At 60.5% G+C, this 8893-nt stretch overlaps 1 non-coding gene across 1 annotated transcript; it reads right to left on the reverse strand.

Moving 5' to 3' along the window:
* Positions 1-4480: 4480 nt before the first annotated feature.
* On the reverse strand, positions 4481-4674 carry LOC119168811 (U2 spliceosomal RNA). Its single transcript, XR_005109494.2, has one exon. It is a non-coding gene; the product is annotated as a U2 spliceosomal RNA (small nuclear RNA).
* Positions 4675-8893: the final 4219 nt, after the last annotated feature.

Here is an 8893-nt window from a genome sequence, read left to right on the forward strand (position 1 = left end):
CGCCATCCACGGGGGGGTCCTCCTTGGTCACGGCGATCTTACCCAACCTCGGGGTCTTCGCCTTCGGCGGGGCGTCGCTATCGCTGCTGCCAACTTCAAGCCCAATCCGCCGCTGCCTCGCCTCACGAGTGGGGGAACCCTCACGGGAGTCGCGCTGCGGCTCTCTCCTTGGCGCCAACGCGAGCGGGACCTCGGCTCGCGGCCCGTATCGCGACTTGAGGCACGCGCACCCGAATCTCGACCAGCCCCGTCTCCGCGGCGACGACGCGAGCGCGAGCGAGACCTCCGCTCGCGGCCAGACGCCGGGTGAACCACGGACGGGTCCGGTCGCTGGCCCCTGTGGGGCACAACCTGCTCGGGGGAAGGGTCTGACGACGCGTGGTCGGCGACTTCAGGCAGGGCGTATTGCCCGCGGCTCACGATGGGCCTGTCATCCGGGGCCGGGGCTTGCGGAAGCCCTCCCAAATCCTGTGCCGTGACAGGGGTCAGCACGTTGGCCGGCGCGTTGGAGACGGGGTGGTTTGTCTCCTCTTGTTCAGGAGGCGCCGGGGACGCGTCTTCTAAGGTAGCCAAAGGCGGCCAGTCCTCGGCGCCCGATAGGCTTGCGGGTGTCGAAAAGGACACCGATCGCGTCGGGCCCGTCTCGGTATCAGTTGTGTCTGCGCCAGAGGACGCCGACGCCGAAGCAACGGAGGCAGACGCTCCGCGCGTCTCTTCCTTGACACATATGACTCCGCGCTGCTGCCTGAGCTCGAGTCCGATTCCCCGTCGCGACGCCAAGAGAGGGGTCCCTTTGCGGTCGTGCGGGGCGCGGTCTTAGGCGTAAGGACCTGAAGACGCGACCAGGTATCAACCGACCTCGGCGAAGGCGTGCCGCATGGCTGGCTAGGTGCTGCGTTGGTGACTGGCAGCACTGATGAACCGCGGGCAGCGGTCGCGTAGAAACGCCTGTGGAAACACTCGCGCGTCCCGTGACGGCGCCCGCAACGCGTGCACTCGGCTGTGCAGCCCTCCGTGTCGTGGCCGAAGACGCCACAACGCTTGCAAAACGCGGCCGTGCACGCGGTCGCCATGTGCCCGACCTCGCCGCAGCGCGCGCATACCCGACGCATGCCTCTATATTCGCACATTACTTTGTGCCCCGCAATCGTTATGAAGTTGGGGACAGGGCGACGCATCTCAATTTTCACGAGACGCACCCCGTTCAACTTGGTCTGGCGAGTGGCTAAGGTGGCGAACGAAATGCCCTTCGCCTTACCAAACTGGACTAAGGCATTACTGAGGGTCTCATCCGACAGAAAACCGGGGTAGCGGTAGACGTTCACATACGTAACCGGCGGCCCGACTGCCTCTACCGGCACGTTCATTCCGTTCACCTTAAAGCCTTCTGCAACCAATAGCTTCGTCGCCTGACCAGCGTTGCGGGTGCACACAAGAAATTTTGCTCCCCCCATGTGTTGTAACATCAAAACACTATCATCTCCGGCTGTTTCTTCTATAGCGTCTATTAAATCATCCACAGAAACGTCGCCTTCGGGCGCTGAAAACATGGAACAATTCTCCGTCACCGGGAGTTCAACTGGCGTGGCCATACTGGTAGGTAGACGCCGCAAGCCACCGGGTCTGGCGAGGCTTGAGGGCGACTCGTTACGTGCAGGCGAGCTGCACACTGGTAGAACGCGGCTCAGCCGAGGCGGGGGCCGCGCAGTACTAGGTAGAGACCGGTGGACCGCAGGAGGGCTCCGGGACGGTAGGCGTGGACCGGGGACCTTGCACCACCAGGCATGGGGCGAGCAGGCACCAGGCAGGAGCCGGGAACCCGAGACGGCAGGCGCGCGCGCGGGGCGACGCTGCCACAGGAACGACCGCTGACTCGAACTTCACAGGAACCGGGGGCCGAAGCCAACGTGACGTGACCCCAGGTCTCGCAGGAAGGCTTGAAACGACAGCCACTCGAACTCCTTGATCCTAGCCAAAAGGCCGAGAAGCGATGCAATTCATTAGCACTTAATTAAAATCCATTCTTTCACACCTCGTACTTAGTTCTGGCCAAAAGCCAGGCAAACAGTAGCAAAGGAATTTTGACGTCCACCCATGCACAACCAGCATTGTGCACCGACAGTGGCAGCACTGGCTTCACGGCATTGCTTTTATTTCTAGTCCGCTTGAAGTTTCTTCTTTCGCTTACAAACATGTTAAAACTGAAACCTTCTTTTTCCCAGAGGTTGAAGCCACGCGTGCTTGCTTGCACGCGTACTCTCGAATGCGCCCATGACGTCACACCAACCAAATGCTTGCCGGCGAACATTATCAGGCATGTCGCGAGGGATGCTACAGCACTTGTCTTAAAAACTGATGCACAGTGCACATGTCCAACTAGAGCACCAAAGCTTGGAAGAAAAAAAGGAAAAAAATGACTGTGCAAAATGTGACTACGTCACCCATCCAACATGGCTTCTGCGCTGGCTGCCCGAGAAACGCCTCTGCAACGACGCCCACAATCATCGGCAAAAAGGTGGTGCATTTGGCTGCTTCAGTGCGCTCAACGTATGCCTTGCAAGTTCCGACGTGGCGGAACACCGCACCGAAGCCGACGAAGGTCCTTCCGTGAAAGGCAGACCCGGGAATACGTGCGAAACGTCTACGGCGTGCGTTGTGAAGCCGGAAAATGAAGGGTCATGTGGCAGAGGGTGACGGAACGTGAGTGTGCGACATGCTGCTGCGATGTCGTTCAAGTGTTCAACGGGCCGGCAGGCTCTGCCTGTCGTGGTCGAAAACGCTTGTCCAAGTTTTGCTGATTCCGAGGGGTATGATTGCTATGGTGGCGTGTACGAGGCGCTGGCGCGGCGCTCCGTCGATCGTGCCGGACGACGGACCTGAGGCTGAAGAAGGCGGTCGTCAAGTGGTCGCGGAAATCAGTGGAGAAGTACTCGCCTGCGCTTTTCGTCGAATTCTGCTGAGTAAGGTGCGAGAAGACTCGTGACAGACGGTCTTCGGGTCTTCGGTAGACGGGTGGTTGCACAAATGCGACCGTGCGTCAACTTGCAGCCATATTCGTGGATTATTTCGCCCCATTACGATAGCTTCGTCACTGCGCTCGCTGGTGTTGCTTGTTTTTGTTGACCTTCACTTGTGGCTCACACCCACTGTGGGTGATTGGCCGGTTTGTTGTTGTTCTGCTTCTTCGACTTCTACGTATTCGGCTTAGTGAAGCTGTGAGGAGTGATGAGTGGGTACAGAGGCAAAGCACAGCAAAGAGCGCCCGGGGCTTGATCTGACGCGTCCTGGGTTCCACGGCGCTTCAGGTACGTGCGTGGTTTCTTAGACGTGGTACGCCTGAAGCGCACTAGACGTGGTACGTCTACTGCGCAATTTTCTTGGAACTTCCAGCAACTGGCGATTCCATTCAGGTGAGCGTGCGAGGATGTCTGTTGTAATTAACGAGAGCCAACGATGGATGAGCTGGTATGAGATGGTGTTCATAAACGTAGTGTGTGATCAACAAGGCGATGGCCGCCGTGGTGGTCTAGTGGCTGTAAGGTACTCGGCTGCTGACCTGCAGGTGGTGGGATCGAATCCCGGCTGCATTTCTCTATGCTCAGATTAGAATGCACGTTAAAGAACCCCGGGTGGTCGAAATTTCCGGAGTCCTTTATTACGGCGTCTCACGTAATCATATGGTGGTTTTGGGACGTCTAACCCTGCATATCATTATATCGTCATCAAGGTGATGGCTGAGGGCGCCAGCGTTGTAGTTGACCGCGTGGCAACGAATTACAGCCACCGGTGGCAGAAGCTGGGACCCAGGTCAGTGAACATAAGAAAAGCACATCGGGGCTTTGCCGCTCCACTGTACAGCAGGTGTGTACGGGGTGCGTCCTGTGGCGTACTTTGCGATTTTAATTTGTGATGGGCAATAGTGTAGATGCGTAGACGTGGCGAGAGCACGCGTCTTCAGGTTAAGACGTCGCGTGAAGATGTGAAATAAAAATGCCTTCGCTTGTCACTGCAACTGTAAACAGAAACACCAACGCTTGTTTTCTAGAGGCCATTTTATATTCGTTCCGAAATGGGTGAATTTGAAAAGCGGAAATAGCTTAGCACACATACACACTTCTAGCTTTCCTCTGAAACAGTAATAATAAATTACTCAACAGATTTAATAATGTGAGTAGGAATGTTTAAAAAAACTGAGTATGTACGTGTGAACATAACCAAAAAAAAACAAGAAGAAGGGGCCCTCCTATTATGACATTTCCACACAAACATTTATTTTCCCAGAGAAATCGTAAGTGAATGAACGCAGCTAGCGCACTCCCCGCACGCGAATACCGAGCCGGCGCGGATACCGCGTCAGCCGGGGCGGCGTGACGTCAACGTTTCGGACACTCGCCGCACCCACGCCGTTTACCCCGATATCCTTGGTAAATTCGAACACTCTTTCTGTCATTGAAATTATTGTCGAACTCACCCCCGCAGGGGTGAGTGGGCCGATCCCGGAGGTAGTGCAATACCGGGCCAACTCGTGGCGGAGGTGAAGCAAGCTTCAAGCACTCCGCCGCATTGCAAAAATAAGTTTAATATCTTGAATCCAAATAGGACCGTATCCGATAATAATCTGATAAGAACAGATGTATTTTTATTCATATTTCATGGGGCCATAAGTGAATGAGTCCGACTTTTAGACATGACTTGCGCCAAAGAGTTCTCGCGACGAGGTTAACGACGTTGACGTGGCACAACGCGGGCGAAAAAGGCGCGCGTCGCGTAACAATGGAAAACATCGCCTGGCAAGACAGGAATTGCTTAAGGGCAAACACGCACACCCTCGTTAGCTTTGCATTCACAGTCACATGTGGACGCGAGGCAGTTAGTGGCTTTCACGTAAGTGTTCTTGGTAAATTTTGCGAGATGCAGCGATCACCTCACTTACACAAAGCTTCTTAAACAGGCGCGAGTAGGGCGCGAACAAATGCGACGTAGTACATGATCTTTCGCAGAGTCCCATGCGCCGAGGGCACCCACGATGACGGCGTGGACGGTGACCCGCTGATACTGCCCCGGAGAAACGCCGCCACCGGCTCGTAGTGAGCCAGCTTGGCGTTACGGGCGTTCTCAAAGGCGTCCGGCGTGTTCTCGAACGGGCACGTGACGTCGATGACGATAGCCTCTTCGCCATTCACCAGGACGAGATCAAGACGCAGGCCCGTGTCTCCGACGGCCTGGTTTTCAAAGGCCACCGTGAACTCGCGGGAGACGGCAGTCCGGACGCGGTCGACGATGGCGTTTTGGCGGGCCCGGTAAAGCGCACTGCGAGGCATGCAGTGGCATACCACATGCGGCAGCGTCTCCCTCAGGTACCCGCAGACGCGGCACCGCTGGTCCCTGTCTGGTGCGCCCCACATGCGAGCGCCGTTGAGGGGCAGGAGATTGAGGCGGGCCCTATGCACAAACCACCAGTCTGCAAAGGAGGTGAAGGCGCCCGTCCGCATGAAATGGGAGCTGGCGCGATCAGCCGCCACGCAGGCCAGCACCTTCCCCTAATTGGGGAGGTTAAGCAGGGCCTGGTACCGTTCGGTGGCCAGTACCTCTCCTAGTGTGCGCATTACGTGGCACCGGTGCTGTGGGGTAATCGTAGCGGCACCGCAGGTGAGCCGCACGCCGCCAGGATCCACGGTCCAGGCGACGTTGTAGCGGGGTGACGCTTTTCGGGCATTGGTCCAGACGGATCGCAGCTGGGTGGCCGGGACCCGGAACCCGTCTTCAAGCGACCCCCCGAGGTAAGACTCCAGCTCAAAGTGGGTGACCTCCCAGCCGAGGCGGGCAGTGGCGGTTGCGTAGGCGTCGTCCAAGGCCATCTGCCGCAGCTCGGTGTCGGGGGACGTCAGAAGCTTGAAGGCGGAGTCGATGCGGCAGAGGTCCCCAACCGCCGCAACGGGGATCCCGACGGCACCACCGGAGGCGGATCCGTAGAGGTAGTTTGTCGCCGCGTTGGTGGGAAAGTAAAGCGTCCGCTTTACCAACGGCCGAATGGCGTCGTCTAATCGGCGCCAGTCCGTCGTAGACAAGTCGCCGCATCGCATCGCGAAGTTGAGCGCCGGGTAGACGAAGGTCCGGAGGGCATCCAGACGCTGCCACGGCGCCAACATTGATGACATGATCGCCCGGGCTTGGGCGAGAGCGGTCTCGACGACGGAACCGGAGCCAGAGGGGATCCGAAAGCCAATCGGACATCCCAGGTACCGCTGCGGCTCGAAGTCGCGCAGCACCGAGATGGGGACGCTCGAGACTCGGAACTCCGTCTGGCGCATCCCCACAGGTGTCGATCCGACCATGTGGAAGGACCCGCACTTGGATGGGTTCAAGGACAGGCCCAGGGATGCGGCGAGGGTCTCGATCCAGTCGATGCGCTGCTGAAGTCTGCGCTCGGGTCGAGGCCAGGGGAGTCAGGTCGTCCGCGTAGGCGAGGATCTTGTGGTCAGAACCACCACCCTGCACTGCGCGCACGACTGGGTCGATCACTAAGATGAATAAGATTCCACTCAGTGGGCAACCCTGACGTAGCCCTGCCAGGACCGGGATCGGCTCGGTTGTTCCCTCGGCCGCCAGGATACAGGTGCTGTTGTCCCTGTAGAGGTCGCCGATCAACTCCGTAAACACGGAGCCGGCGCCAGCACCTTGCAGGGCGTCGAGCAAAGCCTGGTGCGGGACTTAGCCGAACGCGTTTTGGAAATCCAACAGCGCCGCACACAGGTCGGGGCCTCCCGATCGGGCGATGTCGAGCCTGCGCTGTAGATTATAAAGTTCGAACTCGCGGTCATGCGGAAGGAAGTCCTTCTGGCACTTCGACAATAAGGCGTGTTCGATCATCCAGGCCTGGAGCCGGGCTGCAAGGCACTTAGCGTATAGCTTCGCTGCCGTGCAGCCGAGGGCTATGGGCCGCCAGTTCGACGGGACTTGCGGATCCCCCCTCTTGAAGATGAGGACGCTCCGCGTCGTCCTCGAGGAGACCGGCGTTCGGCGGTGGTGGAGGCAGGCGTTGAACAACGCCGTCAGGAGCCGTGCTTCCGGGTCGACCGTTCGCCAGTGGTGATAGGTTAGACGGTCTGCCCCGGGAGCCGTGCTCTCTGACTTGCGCAGACGCCCGTACACCCCGTCGGTCGAAAAGTTCGACGTGTCGACGCCCGCCGGTGCCTGATCGCGTCCGAGAAGCAGGGTAGAGTCGGCTTGACGGGCCGACCACGTGTGCCCCCAGTGATCTTGTAAGTCTTGCAGCGGAATGGCACACGTCTGTGGCGGTCCCTCCAGGATCAGCCGAACCGCGCGTCGACGGTTGCGGCGGTACAGCTGCTGTATGTCGACCGCGTTCGATGGGTCGGGTTGGCAGCGTTGGCGACCAGGACGCACCGGTGGAAGACGCACCGCCTCGACAGCCAAGGCGACGGCCCGCGTCCATGCTTCCTCGCATTAGGCCCATGACTCGTCGGTGGGCGGGTCCCGCAGCAAGGAGCGGAGCAGGCGTGCCTGGTCCTCGAGGAGGCGCGTGTGGTCCGGTGGCATCTGGAGCGTTGTAGAATCGGTCTCGGGATGCTCCGGTACTTCGTCGGGATCCACCGCGGCCTCGCCTACGGACGCGGGTGGCGACGGGGAGGAGGCCGGAGACACCGGGGACCCGGGCAGAACGACCGGGGACGACCCGGCATCGCGCGGCGGCGAAGACACCGCGACGTCGTAGGAGATCGTGTTGTCGTCGTCGTCGTCGAGTAGAAACGCGTCATCGCCAACGGGTGAAGCTGCCGACGAGCCGCGCGGGGCGGGAGACGCGCCATTGGACGACGACGAGGGCCCGAAGTCGTACGGCACCAGGGCTTGCCTGGCGGACGACGAGGGTCTTGGCGACGCAGGATCCGGCGACCGTGGTGACCCGAGAACGGGCGAGTCCACGGAAACGCTGGCGGGCGTCGGGACCACGATGTGCGGCATAGGTGAGGACGTGCCTCCGGCGTCGCGAGAGGGCTGCTCGGAGGGGGCCGGGCTTGCGGCAGGAGATGGTGCCAGCGAACCGGGGACGGAGGCCAAGCCCACGGACGTCGGCGAACCGCTGGACGACAGGTACACGAAGGCAGACGGTTCGCCGATCGACGCGGGCGAAGAGGCCCCCGACCTGGCGGCCGGAGACGACGAGGGCTGCACCGGAGGTGTGGCGTCAGAGGGCGATAAGCCCCTGAGGCGTCGCGAAGCCCGGGGTGCTGCTGGCGGCGACGAAGAACCCGATGCAGACGATGACGTGTCAGACGATGTGCTGACGTGGCGCACACGCCGGGCAGGCGCGCGCTCGCGAGCGGCGGCGGACGGCCCAGCCTGGTCAACGTGACTTCGCAGGTGGTTGGCCAGGCCGCGCTTGGTCCTAAACGTGGCGTCGCACACGCCACAGCGACGGCGAGGCGTCTCCGTCGATGGCACGAGCGTGGCCCTTGCCAGGCAGTGGTGGTACGAGGGCCGGGACGTGAGCGGCGAGTCGCACACCGAGCACACGCAGATTCGCTCGTTCACACGAACGCCATGTTCGAATTCCACGTGGCGGCGCACCGACTGCGCCCGAGACGTCCGAACGGCCCCGCTGTACCTCATGCTGCAGCTGTCGACCGGGCACTGCAGCTCCGCCGGAGCTGGGAGATAAACCCACAGGGCGTCGCCGTCCAGGATCGGCTGGCGTGGTTGCACCGGGGCGGAAGGGCGTGAAGACGCCGGTGCTTCGGAACCAGCCGGTCCTGACGAGGACGAGGCAGTCGACGCCGGCGATGATGGGCCCGCCGCGGAAGAACCCGGAGTCCCGCGCCGAGGTCGCTGAGGAGGGGGTGGTGCTGGGGAGCCAGAAGGAGCAGCAGCGTGG

Source organism: Rhipicephalus microplus, chromosome 6 (genome assembly GCF_043290135.1).
Source record: "Rhipicephalus microplus isolate Deutch F79 chromosome 6, USDA_Rmic, whole genome shotgun sequence".
NCBI lineage: Eukaryota > Metazoa > Arthropoda > Arachnida > Ixodida > Ixodidae > Rhipicephalus > Rhipicephalus microplus.